The 13,799-nt window shown below is 33.5% G+C and overlaps 1 pseudogene; it reads right to left on the bottom strand.

Moving 5' to 3' along the window:
* Window positions 1–9,648: 9,648 nt before the first annotated feature.
* LOC132611075 (cytochrome P450 83B1-like) lies at window positions 9,649–11,250 on the bottom strand (annotated as a pseudogene).
* Window positions 11,251–13,799: the final 2,549 nt, after the last annotated feature.

Raw genomic sequence — 13,799 nt, 5'->3', positions numbered from 1 at the left:
GTTGAAGCTATACCCTATGGTTATATATATGAGGCTTAGGTTCTTGTCTTTTTAGCTCCTACTTGATTAATACTACACATTAATTAAAATAATTAAAGGGACGGGAGCAATAGCACCCACGATTAGTTATTAAAATGAGGGGAGTAAAGTTTGGATTGTAACCTACTATCCCTTTAATTAATAATTAACCTTGTTTTTATTTTAATTATTAATTGGAATGAGTGAATGAAAAAGCCAAAAAAAAGGAGAAAAAAGATAAATAAGAATGGTGGTCATAGAGAGGTGTCACATCACCTTGTTTATGCCAAACTTTATATTATATATAGATTATGTGGGATTTTATTGAATTACTTTATACAATAGCCTGCCCAAAGGGGGTTAATTATGTGTTTTAATTTTATGACAGAGTGTGAAGCTTGAAAAGTGAATATCTTAGTTTATTAAATTCATCCCAAAGGGGATGAGTTTTCTAATACTGGAATATTTTCTCGTTACCTGCCCAAAGGGGGTAACATTGTGAAGGCTCACATTAGTTGCCCATAATTTTATTATATCGCACTCATCGTAATTTTGCCCAAAGTTATTTTGAGGCCTTAAAAGAAAATATTTTAGCTTGGAAAATTTGTCTGCCCAAAGGGGATAGATTTTCTATTACTAGGATATTTTTTCATTACCCGCCCAAAGGGGGTAATATTATTAAGGCTCAGATTAACTTTTCGAGGAGAATAGTTGAGTTATAATCTCAGACTTTCTAAATCATATCATCTTGTTGTGTTGGCCTAATTACCTAGTCATGTGGAACTTAGTTCGAGGGGGAAAGTGCTAGGTGTGCGAACAAAGTACCACATCGGTAGCTGGAAAGAAAAAGGAGCTACTTGATGTGAGGCCTTTTGGGGAAAACCGTGCGGGCTTGGCCAAAAGCGGACAATATCACATTATGTTAAGAGTATTTTTGAGGCCTTAAAAGAAAATATTTTAGCTTGGAAAATTTGTCTGGCCAAAGGGGATAGATTTTCTATTACTAGGATATTTTTTCATTACCCGCCCAAAGGGGGTAATATTATTAAGGCTCAGATTAACTTTTCTAGGAGAATAGTTGAGTTATAATCTCAGACTTTCTAAATCATATCATCTTGTTGTGTTGGCCTAATTACCTTGTCTCACATAGGACAACTGTCATAGATAATGATTATTGATACTATTCAGAGATGGAACTTAGTGTTGAGTCAGCGCAGAAACTTAGTGATATCAACAGTGCAATGTTAGACAACCCTTTGGAAATCTACTTGTGTCGAAAGATTTATATTGTAGTGAGAAATATATATTTTGTTTTACTATTTCTCGTTGAGATAATATTTGTTGAACTTATGTGATATCTTTGGCCTTCTCTTAAATTGTTAAAGATGGTTTAATTTTGTAATCCTTGATTTCTGACCATATTGAAAAAAATCGATTATGACGCGTAATAAAACATTAAACATCATGCAGCTATTATGGATTACCATGGTGTATGACATTTCTTTTCACAATTATATGAAAAATTATTTGACTACATTCCTCTTCTGCATAATTGTTGCTTGTATGTAAATACTTCTTCTAACATGTTATTAAGGGACTGATTAATTGTGATTAATTCTCATAAATAAGAAATAGCGAGGTTTTCAAACTGAATGGATGTGTATATCTCATGTATCATAGGGCCCAAAATGTATGAACGCTTTGTATGAATTTTGACAATGAAGAATAGATAATTTTGATATTAAAAATTCTGTGATGATAAAATCAATAGTTGATTTGTTTTGTTGCGACTTTATTTGTGCTTTTATAAAGCTCTCAATCATGTTAAAGTTTGATGAACTCTGGGCATAGATGTCAATGTATACACGTTATTGTAATGTTATATGTGGTAGAATCTTCTCCTCCACCTCTTCTTCTTCTTCTATTATTTTTTTAAAAAACAAATTGGGGTGAAAGCGTATATGAGCTCCATTGTTTGGTTATAGCATTCATTTTTCTTTTACTTTGGAGAATCTCATTGACTTTGAAAATAAAGCTAATGACTTGTTGAAATAAGGAAAGGAAGCAAGCATTTCTGTAGCTTGTAAAGTAGTGAGTTCCAGTATAATTGATGACTGAATAACCTTTTTACACGGGTCAATTAATTAAATTAGTTGATGTGTTTGTATAACATAAGATCCTATATATGCTACTTCTATATCTATGTGATAGTGGTCTTGAAATTACTTTTGCATTACTTCAAAAGTAATTCAACAGTCGTGCTTAAACCAAAAATAAATCTTTTCATCAGTGGAAGTGAATTTCGTGCCAGTTACTCCATTATTTAGGTTATAATTTTGGAACTTAATATTTATAAAGCATGACATTTTATTTATATTTTTGTAGTTGAGATCTAAGAGAAATTAGTATTTACTAATAGTGACTCACTGTGAACTCTTTTTAGAGATCAACCACAAAAAAAAAAAAAAAAAAAACATTTTGACAGATGATGAGAATGTGTTTAGATATTAAATCGTCGTAGAACATCTTTTCCTTTTGGGAATTTAATTAAGCGTGTGAACGTATATTAAAATTAATGTTATCGAGAGTATTGACATATATTGGTCGCATCATTTCTTGTTCTCTCTTTGGTTTGAGTTGATCATCTCGCTGATGTTTATTCGCAAACAAAATGAGCATTTATTTGATTCATAATGGAGACACATTTTTATATGTCTATAAATGAAGACTTCTTTAATGTTGTTGTTAAGTTTTGTGTTCAGTAAAGGATAAGTTGACAATCGTTGATAAGGTTTCATTTAAAGGGCACATACTTATATTTACATCTCTTGCCATTGAGTATATGATAACACTTAATTGCATACGATTACATGGCCTAATCATCCTATGTGACATGGCACAATCAGCCAAAAATTTGAGAATTGACAGAGAGTTAGTGAAACATCTTATGATTTTATTTATTTGATGAAGTATTTGGACCCATGTCAGAAATTTCATTATGACTAGTCATGTTAGGGTCTTATGCATATACTTTATTAGTGGGAGTCTCCTACATGATATATTTGATTTCATCAAATGATTTGCTCAACCTATTTAATAATGGGCATCTTCGATTTTTCTTATTGGTATATGATGAGCACCGTTTATATTATACATATTCATGTGATGCTTATAAAATCTTAAGACTTGTTGTCTTATGTGTGGGTATGTCTCATGTTGATAAGATCTGTTGTTGTCTTTATTGGATCTTTATAGAGACATACACGATATATTTTATGTCTTGTGGATTTTCTTAGCTGTTGCACATTATGACCCACTGCACATGTTGGGCTTAGAAAATCAAGATTTTCTAGTGGTGCACATGTTGATCCGTTGCCCACATGTTGTTATAGAAAATCTTAGTGATATGATTTTTCGGTGGTGCGCACGTTGATTGAAGCATACTTCTTGTTATGAAAAATCGTTGAGGACCGACAATGAAATAACCTTGATATGGATTCCATGTTGGTTATTTCTTGCTACACTACCACACTATTGGGTTTATGTCGGCAAGGCTTCAATGTTTGTGATTGTGGATTGGACATGTGTCGTTGATTGATGCATGTACTGCTACATTTCGGCATTGATAGTCTTGTTTGATTGGACCATGCTTGAAGTGACGGTCTACCGCTGTGTTTGTGGCCACTGTTCGTTTAGCCCGAGAGTCGTTTTATAAAATAACATTTCCTTTAAGATTTTTTTTTTTTTGAAAAATAATTCAAGATTACGTTAATGATTGTCCAAGTGGGAGAATGTTGGAATTTTAACTAAATGTGGACTAACATTAACTTAATCATTGAGGTTTATAAAACGGGCTAAATAAAATAGTTGGTGAACATGACTTGGTCATTCAAATATTGGATTCCTTGTTGGGCCTGAATCACTTCTTGTATTGGTGTAGACTGGCAGTAGTGTATGCCCTGTTGAAGATCTAATAAAACTTGTTATGGGAAGACTCATTGGGTTAAGGCTTGACGCCTATAAATATATGGCTAGGTCCCCTCTCATCTCCTCACCCAAAAAAAGGCAACCGTCTCATTCGACTGCCAGTTGTAGGAGGAGCAATGAGAGGAAGACCTAGTCAATCGTTCCATACATCCGGAACGCGCTTCCGCATTGATAAACAAGATGACTAAACAGGTACTTTCTTAATCTCGCTATAATTATGGTGTTCTTGATCTGTGCAATAATCCTAGGGCTATTAGAAGGTCCACCAGCATAATGTTACCATTGGCATTAATTCCTAGTGGACTAGTAACTAGCTTCCAAATTTTGAAAGTAATTTCCCCTGAAGCAAATAGATGATCAAATGTCTCTGCTTTTGCTTTCTGCAAAGGTACACTAACATACCATTTGGAGCCTGGAGGCCAAACCTCTGGACAACAGGTGAATATTTCTATACTACCTCTTGTTGGTCCTGAGGGACGGAGATGGCTAGGTTAGCCAAATGATGGTTAACTGTTGAACCGTATGAGCTAAGAAATTCTCAAGACCTGTTCTAAGGGAAGGACTTGGTCAACAAATTGATCATGATTTTGACAAGTAAATCACCTTTTTAGCACTCGTAAGTGGTATAACTAGAACTTGAATGACAAACTAGATATAATGACTCTCTGTTCATGAGTATTATGAGTAGATTTCTATTTAAATAAGATCAATGTATTTGACATATAGCTGCATTAACTGTTGGATAGTTATTACCAATTATGCGTGATTCCATAATAGAAAGGTTTAATAGCTAAAGCTCCACGCTTTTGCTTATCGCAATAGCTGACCTCTTTTTTCTTTTTCTCTTTTAATGTTAATTTAGAATTTGAAAATTTAGAATTTCCTTTTTCAAAGTCTGAATCCGCCTCTAAATGTATCAAACACGGAGGAGTAAGTATTAGTGCTCCGAATAAAAGAACAAGAATTATTTTGAGTTCAAAGCCAAACATAAGGGATCATTTTGATCTTTTTCTCTGTCTTTTTTGTATGTCCACGAGATCCTCCGGAACTAGAAGGGAAATTGTATTGAAACAACTACTCCATTACAAGTTTATGACAAAAAATGGAGGGCATAAAACTGTACGACCATAATAAACATGGATAACTAACGAAAGCATACATATTTAATTAATTTAAACACTGGAATTTGGTCTTCTTAAATTTCTAGTGATAATTTCTAGCAACTAGGCAAAGAGGTTGTTTCTTATGCATATAGTAAGTCCAGGTAAAACATCAGTGTCAATGTCTTCAATCTTCATCCCACAAGGCAACTCCCAATCAAAGACGTAAAGAAGGTTGGAAAGTACAAGTTCCACAGTTGCCACACCAAGCGCAATAGCTGGGCACCCTCTTCTGCCTACTCCAAATGGAATCAACTCAAAATTTTGGCCCTTAAAATCAATATCACTATTCACGAACCTCTCTGTTATAAATTCTTCTGGATATTCCCATATTTCAGGATCCCTCGCAATCGCCCAAGAATTAACATGAATTATAGTTTTTGGTTTAATTTCATATCCTTCTACTATGGAATTTTGCATGGTCTCTCTTGCTATTAACAATGGAGCTGGCGGATACAATCTAAATGTCTCTTTTATTACTGCTTTGAAATATGGAAGATTTTGGACATCATCTTCATTCACTATGGATTTTGTACCAATTGATTCTCTAATTTCACTACAAGAAAAATGGCTTTTAGGGAAGGGAAATTTGGTCCCTAAAAGTGTGAATCTGGTCCCTAAATGTTAATAGCGACCAGATATTGCTGGTCGTCACTGGTCCTTATAGGCTCCGCCGCTAAAAGTCAATAGCGACGAGATTTTTCCACTGGTCCTTAGAGAGCATCAGCGGCCAAATAATTTTTGGTCCCTAAAACCACTTTTTTAGGACCACATATCTGGTCCCTAGGTCTAGATATATTCTTTCCAGCAAAATTTTAATGATCAATTTACTGGTCTCTAATGGTTCGTAATTGAGCTTCCCAACCAAAAGATCTGCTCTTATAAACATTTTCATATGAATAATCACATGAACTTTACAAACTATTCTATTAAATCAAGCATTCATAAAGAAACATACATATAAAATTTGTAATTAATTGGAAATATATATATATATATATATATATGAAAATCCCACTAGTAACTGTACATCCATGATGTCTATATCATAGTACTGCTTACACTGATGCTTAACAAAAATATAGCAAATTTCTAACTGCCCAGCAAAATGAAAACCAATTTATCAACATATATGAAGTCTTCAACACTTGTGTCCTGACTGTAACCTCAAGTCTTCAAATCCCATAAAAAACATAGGGTAAATTTCTTTAAGAAAACTTATAAAGACCGTCTTCAACACTTGTGTCTTGACTGTAACCTTAAGTCTTCAAATCCTGTAAAAAAAGATAAAGTAAATTTCTATAAGAAAACTTATAAAGATCGGATCAGCTGATACTTCGAGAAGTTTCAAAAATGTAAACTCATTGAACCAATCTGCATTTGACCTTTTCTCCTGAAATGAGACACAATCTGCAAGTAACCAAATATAGCATAAATCTTGGCAATCAGTTCCTACTCAACAAATACAATATAAGCCAGAACATACTGAACACACAAGTTACAAAAGCACATACTCATGGCAGCTTTGAGAGTGATTACACTAACCCAAACATTTCAAGGAGGAGGGAGACTTCTCATTTGGTCCTTCAAGAATTTGAATAACAAGATTAAACTCATTGTTAACTTTCATAATCAACAATTTTGAACGCTATCTAGCAAATTATGTAAATAAGATCCAAACACAAAGTGCATTACACGATCTGGACGGATGACACTCAAAAAACCAAGCATTCTCTGTAAATGTCTCACATTAGATAAATTAATTGATGTCTAAGCGAAACTCATTCTTAGTCTAAGAACTCTGTTGAATGATGAAAGTTATCATGATGATCACAATTGAGAAAAAATGAGAACATATACAAAATTACGAAAGATAACTAAAAATTAATATAACTTCTTTATCAAAACCAAGCAAGACTTAGATTTTCCATCAGGTAAAGTAATATTTCATTAGGATTGCATCCTGTACATTCTTAATTTCACAAAGAAAAAGTGATAGTTTTTTATTGTGAATTTAGCTTCTTTATCAACATGAATCATAAGCTGGACTTTTTCCATCGGGCAAGTAAGATTTATTTAAAAGCTTTCAATAATATAAAAAAATTTGTAGTTTATTAGTGCATGAGAAATTAGCTGCTTCTCATATGTCTAAGTATATTATACCTCCCCTTCAAATCAGGAATTTAACCAGGCTTAACCATGCAAAGATCTTGAACAGCTCAATGGACCGGTAATTTCCAGCTTCCAAGTAATCTGTTGAATGTTTATAAGACATTGTGCAATTCTAGTGTTCATAATCAACTCCAACTGATACTTTCTTTTCCCAAAACCTATACAACAAAGTTAAAGCTTGTCCAGGTCTTCTCTTTTCTTTCATATAAGTTCAGTCAAAGATGACATGCAATGTCAAATATTATTGTCACAGTTGCAGAAAATCATTCTAGTTGATGTTAGACAACATAGCAGTATTACATACTTTTTATTTAGTTACCAAATAATTTTTCTAAATATATCTCTCAAGGGGATATATCAAAATTATATTCACTAGATCTTGAAGTGACCAGGATACTCAGATATACATATCCTAAATAAAGAAAAAAAAGTAAAGAAGGCAAAGAAACACTTACAGTGTACCAATATGAGAAACTCAGCAGATACCAATATGAGAAACTCAGCAGATATGACGAGTATATTTTATGCCCTTTCACTAAGTTTTAAATCAGGCAATTCACTTCTTGAATGAATAAATCAACCAGGTCTAGTGTTCAATTAATTTAAATTTAACTTAATCTGGTAAACCATTGGATGTCTTTTAACTGCTTTAAAGATTTGCTAATCCACTGGTAACTAAGAACTTCATGCTTAAGAGACAACAAACTCTTTAAACCATATGTCCTAGTTTCGTAATGACATCGTTCTAACTTGTCATGTGAACATGACCTCAAACAAGAGTTTAAATCAATTACTTGCCATTCCCAAACCTGATCTCCCTATTTTAGACAAGACAAGAGATGGTTTGGTTGTGGTTTACTAATTTATACCAGTTCACACAAAAGGCACACACATAAAAAAGCTACTAGATGCATACGTATACCTCTTCGGTGACAAACTTAACCAATTTATCCCCTTTTTTACTGGATAAAAACAGGAAACAACCGTGAACAGATTATGGATCAGTTTTAGAGTGTTCTCAATAATCTTTAACCAAATTAAAGAAGTTTTCAGCACATAAGCATCATTTGACTACTACTCTTTTGACAAGAATTATGGTGAAGCAATCATTCAAGAGTGATGAAAGCAGAGTTTGGAACAATGAATCAAGTTAACCATCTAATCTTATGCTCAACCAGTTCTCATTACCAGAAGAAGGGTCTTCTACGAGCGACTTAACTATACCCATATTTGACAAGTCGAATCTACATTTCTAATTAAGTGTATAGGATTGTATCTATACCAATGCAATGTTTGGTACTAGTATAATTTTGTTCAATTGTTTTCATTCCATTATAGGATGTCTACCATTCAATTTCCACTTCAACATTCTCTGTTGATTATAAAATGACCCCGTCAATTTTTGTCATTGCTTCCCTTTTTCCCAGAGGGTCTGCAAGAATGGAACATCTTAGGCAGAATTTGTTTACCAGTTAGCTTCTTTTCTCCTCTCAGTCTAATTTCTAGCGGATAGATATTACATTGTCGTAGCATTTATAAATACAATATCTGAACCCAACAATGCTAGAGCTACAGACAAACCAAAAAAAACTTATGGCAGTTATCTTTTTTGTTGAATGTGTAGAAATTTGAGCCGCCTATTCAATAGCCACATGCACAAAGCCTTTAATTTTTGGTCTATTCCAGTAACCGAATTTATCGAGATTTCTCACTACTCAATCAGAATCCGTAATAAGCGACTAGGATACTAAGTTTTGAGGATTCTTACTTACAATCCCCAAAACGCACTGTTCACACTTACATTCAGAAGGATATACAGAAAAGAAACACTTATATACCCTGCATTTCATTGCTCTCACAGACCAAGAAATTAAAAGGAAAATTTTTCGTTCCCTCCTTGTCCTCCAAGTCCTAGCTTTAAACCTAACCCTAGCCACCATAACCACATCAATTCCAATACTCTAACTATCCCTAGCACTCTAATAATCAGTATTCACTAGAATTAATCCAAAGAATCTCATTCTTAATAGTCAATATTTAGTAAAAACAAAATTTCTGGTGTTAAACCAAAGAGAAAAAGAAAGAAGATAAACCTGCTACGATAAACAACTCTTATCGTTGCCGGATCTTTGAGTCACCTATCTCATCCACCTCAAATAGACGCCCACGTTGATGCCGCCGTGAGTATTCATCCTTTGAGAGAGAAGTTGGAAGAGTAGAATGGTAGGGGTAGGAGAGAAACACGTATATATGATAGGGTTTAATTTGGGAAAATGAGAAAGGGTGAGGAGTGGGGGCGTGGGTGGGTGGGTTAATTAATTAATTAAGAAGATATGATATAGTTTTTCTCTTTAAAAAAAAAAAAAGGCTTCTCACTCCCGAAGTTATATATTAGCTAAGAGATGTTCAGCTTCTTCGTGACCAGATTGGGACCCTTCGTTAACATACAAAGAATTAGGGGCTAGAAAAATAAGTCGTCCCATAAGTATGCTTTTGGCGACCAGATATCCACCTCGTCGCTAAATGTTGGTCGTTAAAAACCCTTTTTCTTGTAGTGTTTCTGCTTGAACTTTCTTCATGGCATCCGGGTTCACTATCAAGGCTGTCATTGCCCAAACTATTGTAGCTGCTCCAGTGTCTGTTCCACCAACTAGCATATTCTACAAGAGAAAGTGCATAGACACTAATTTTTAACATCTAATCATGATTAATTGATATGAATTTTCACTTCGATTTGTTAATTAATTCATAAGGTTAACTGTTTAGCTAGGTGTAAGCAGCCGACATGAGAAAGTATTTACCAGCACCGCCATATAAAATAGACACAAATGGAGTAGTTGATAATTACCATGATAATAGCTTTTATATTGTCCAAAGTGAGGTTGACCGGAGTTGATTGCTCTTTCCTCAACTGGAGCAAAAGATCAACACTATCTCCATCCATGGTTTTGGCCTATTGGGATTGAGATGCCGCTCAATGAGTCCTTCATAAAACTCATCCAAATCCTTAAAGTTCTTCTCAAGTCTATATATTTTTCCAGAGAGTTTATTAGTCCATCCTAAGGGAGGAAAGTAATCAGAGACAAAAGCCTGCCAACATTTCTTTAGTCACTTTTAAAAGTTCATCAAATTTTCTCCTTTCACGTGTTTCTTCATCGTACCTAATACCAAAAGCAATTATACAAATAATTGTAGTTGTTAGTGAAATCACTATACTGCTCAAATTTGTAATTTTTGAAGTGGCAGCTTGTTGAGATATTTTCTTGATCATTCTAAAAACTTCATCTTCACGAATTGGACTAAAATATTGCACTTTCTTGAGACTAAATAAATGAACAACACAAATTTTCCTCATTTCTCTCCAATTAGTCATTGTATGGTGAACAGGCAATCTCTTGACCATTGTAAGACAATTTTTGCTGGCCAAGAATAGAAGGTCTACTACAAAACGTTAAATCTTGTATTTTCGTTTCCTCTTTTGCTAGATTTGCTGAAGAAATTACTACCATTGTAGAAGAACCATGTTTCAATGAGAAGATTTTTCCATATTTCTTGGAAAGTCTCCAAAAATAAAGATGAAGGGTTAAACTATCAAATTGATGCAAATTTCCAATGAATGGAAACCCTAAAGGACCTGGTGGTAGATTGTTTTTGCCACTCTTTTTGACTTGAAGAAGAAGGAAACTGAAAATAATGATAAGAAGGGCTATAAAGGCTGGAAAGAGCATCATGTTTTTTGGCGCAGTCACTTGAAATGTCTTCTATATCTTGTATTAAAATTTTCTTTCATTTATAGTAATTGTAAAAGGAGCTGGGACTTTGGATCAACGGCTATGTTAATATCAAAAAAGAAAATACATATTTATGATATTAAAAATATACAAATAGAAAGAAATTGGCAATTACATAGGAGATAGAAAGGGATACAAGTTGACCTATGGACAATAGTTTTGATTTTGAGATGTAGTTTGATTTTTAGTATGAAATTGGAAGAGACAAATGATTTTCCACTATTTAATATTCTAAACTTTTTTTCTTTCTGTATGGTGATTTTCATGAAAGTGACACTGAAAAATTCACAGGCCACGATAATTAAAGCCTGAAAAATGACCTTTGTACTCTAGCAATCTATATATTTGCCTCACCAATGATTTCATAGCATTAGACAAGGCAATTTGATAACTGAATAAATATGAGTCCGGAGCCTAAAGGGTATAAAAATACACGATATAAACCAAAAGGGGTAGCCTTTCATATATATACCAAAACGGGTATAACGTGGACTCCTCCACATTATACCCCAAATTTTTTTTTGCAATGTCAGAATCACAACGAAAAAAAAATATATTTAATGGTATAACGTGGACTGATCCACATTATACAAAATTATTTGTATAACGTGGACAGTACCATGTTTTACTACCATTTAGTGCCAACACATTAAATATACGGACACTTTTGTCTTCCATCAAAATTCCCTCCTTTCTTCTCATTCCAGATAGAACACTCTTGCTTAAACATCCCTGCACTTTTTTTCTTCACCTCCATCTATTTCTATCTCTCGGGTAACTTTTGTCTCATAATGAAGTTTCAATTTTTTTATGCCTATAAATTCAACAATCAAAAGCTTAACCAAATCTCATCAATTTCATTGTTATAATTTGAAATATAAACCCACAACCCAGAAATTAAAAACTAAACCAAATTTAACCAATTTCATTGGTATACCGAAAAATGTGAACCCAACAATTATTTTGTGTTAATTTTCGCTAGAAGTCAGCATACCTGGAAATACTCTACGTTAAGATGAAGAGTTGTAATGGAATAGGATTTAATTGCGGAAGAAAGTAGAGTTATAGATGAATAAGAGTTTATTTTGGTGATGTTATTATTTCTTAAAAGATAATCTCATATAGCATAAAATTGTAAAATTAGGCCTAATTAACATGAATTCGTATAGGCCTCTAATGATGTACTATATCCTACCTATTTTTGAAGTCCAAGAGTAATTTTTCTTCTAGATAGATACGAACACATTGAACCGCCCATTACCTCCTATATATCATGGGTTTCAAATTGAAGACTACATGAATTTTCTGTCTGACTATACTCGACTGCTTTAAAAAATTATTAGTGCAAAAGTTGCTGGGGATAAATAATCTTTTTGAGTTAATATAACAGCTAAAACAGGACGGAGAAAGTACTATTAATTGCAATCAGCAGCACAAGTCGCCCATTCTTTGATTTAAAAAGTTACAAAATTTATCTTCTAATTAAGTGCATCAAAATTATTTGTATAACGTGGACTGATCAGTCCACGTTATACCATTAAATATTTTTTTTTTCGTTGTGATTCTGACATTGCAAAAAAAATTTGGGGTATAACGTGGAGGAGTCCACGTTATACCCGTTTTGGTATATATATGAAAGGCTACTCCGTTTTGGTTTATACTGTGTATTTTTATACCCTTTAGGGTCCGGACTCGAATAAATATATTGTACTGTTTCCTTTTAGAAGGCGAAGGAATAAACTCATAAATATCAAAACTTTCATTTGGGTCCAAAATTTGGATTCATTATTCATTGGTCAAGAAAAACTAAAAAGGAATTGTAAATTAATTTTTTATGACGGGTGCTTCGTATTATCTTTTTGAACCTATAAACATTTCTTTATAATATCAGTTGACTAACTTTACATTAGTCTTCATGAAGTTAATCTAGAGTGGCTAATTACAGTAATTTTGTTAGGCCAGAAGGACTTGAAAACGACACATTTGTTTTAATTTGAAAAACAATGTTCTTGCTTTTGACGTATGAAATACTTCCCGTTATGACGTAGCTTGTGATTTCTGGCATGTGAGTGGCTAAAAGGGTTCTCAATTAGCCAAACAAAAATTGTGCTTTTCCCTCCGTGATTTCATCTAAAATTCATACAATCATAATATTACCATTACACGAGTATGTGTGTGTGTTTTTTCTTTTAATTTTCATTTGATATCCGAATCGCTACGCCACATTGTTTGGTGATGACAGAGTTGTTAAATATTGCTTTTGCGTGTGTTTTCTGACTAATATTTTGACCTATATCACCCTGCCTCCAACTGGCTGAGCTACCTACAGTGGTGTAACTGTAAGAATGATCAGTCGAATATCGTCCTTGATCGCATATCGCTTTATATATAAGTTTTGAACACGTTTCACACAACTGCAAAGGGTTGTCAAAAAGTTGTAAAATTGTAGGCTTCTCTGGTTTCTAATCCATGTTTTGTTATAATTTGTGGGCCTAGCTTTTTTCTCTTATAATTTTTGCTATTGTTGATCTTTAATTTTTTATCTTCGCCTAATATTTCGAGATTTTGAGTTTGAACCCCGACTCAGTAAAAAAAAAAATCGCAAAGTAGAGGTTTGTAACAAAATTAGGCCTATTTGGGCAAAAGTTAGGCTTTAAAGCAGACTTTTGCC

This window comes from Lycium barbarum, chromosome 9, assembly GCF_019175385.1.
Source record: "Lycium barbarum isolate Lr01 chromosome 9, ASM1917538v2, whole genome shotgun sequence".
NCBI lineage: Eukaryota > Viridiplantae > Streptophyta > Magnoliopsida > Solanales > Solanaceae > Lycium > Lycium barbarum.
Note: the sequence above shows the minus strand (reverse complement) of the source record. Positions and strands in the feature narration are given on the sequence as shown.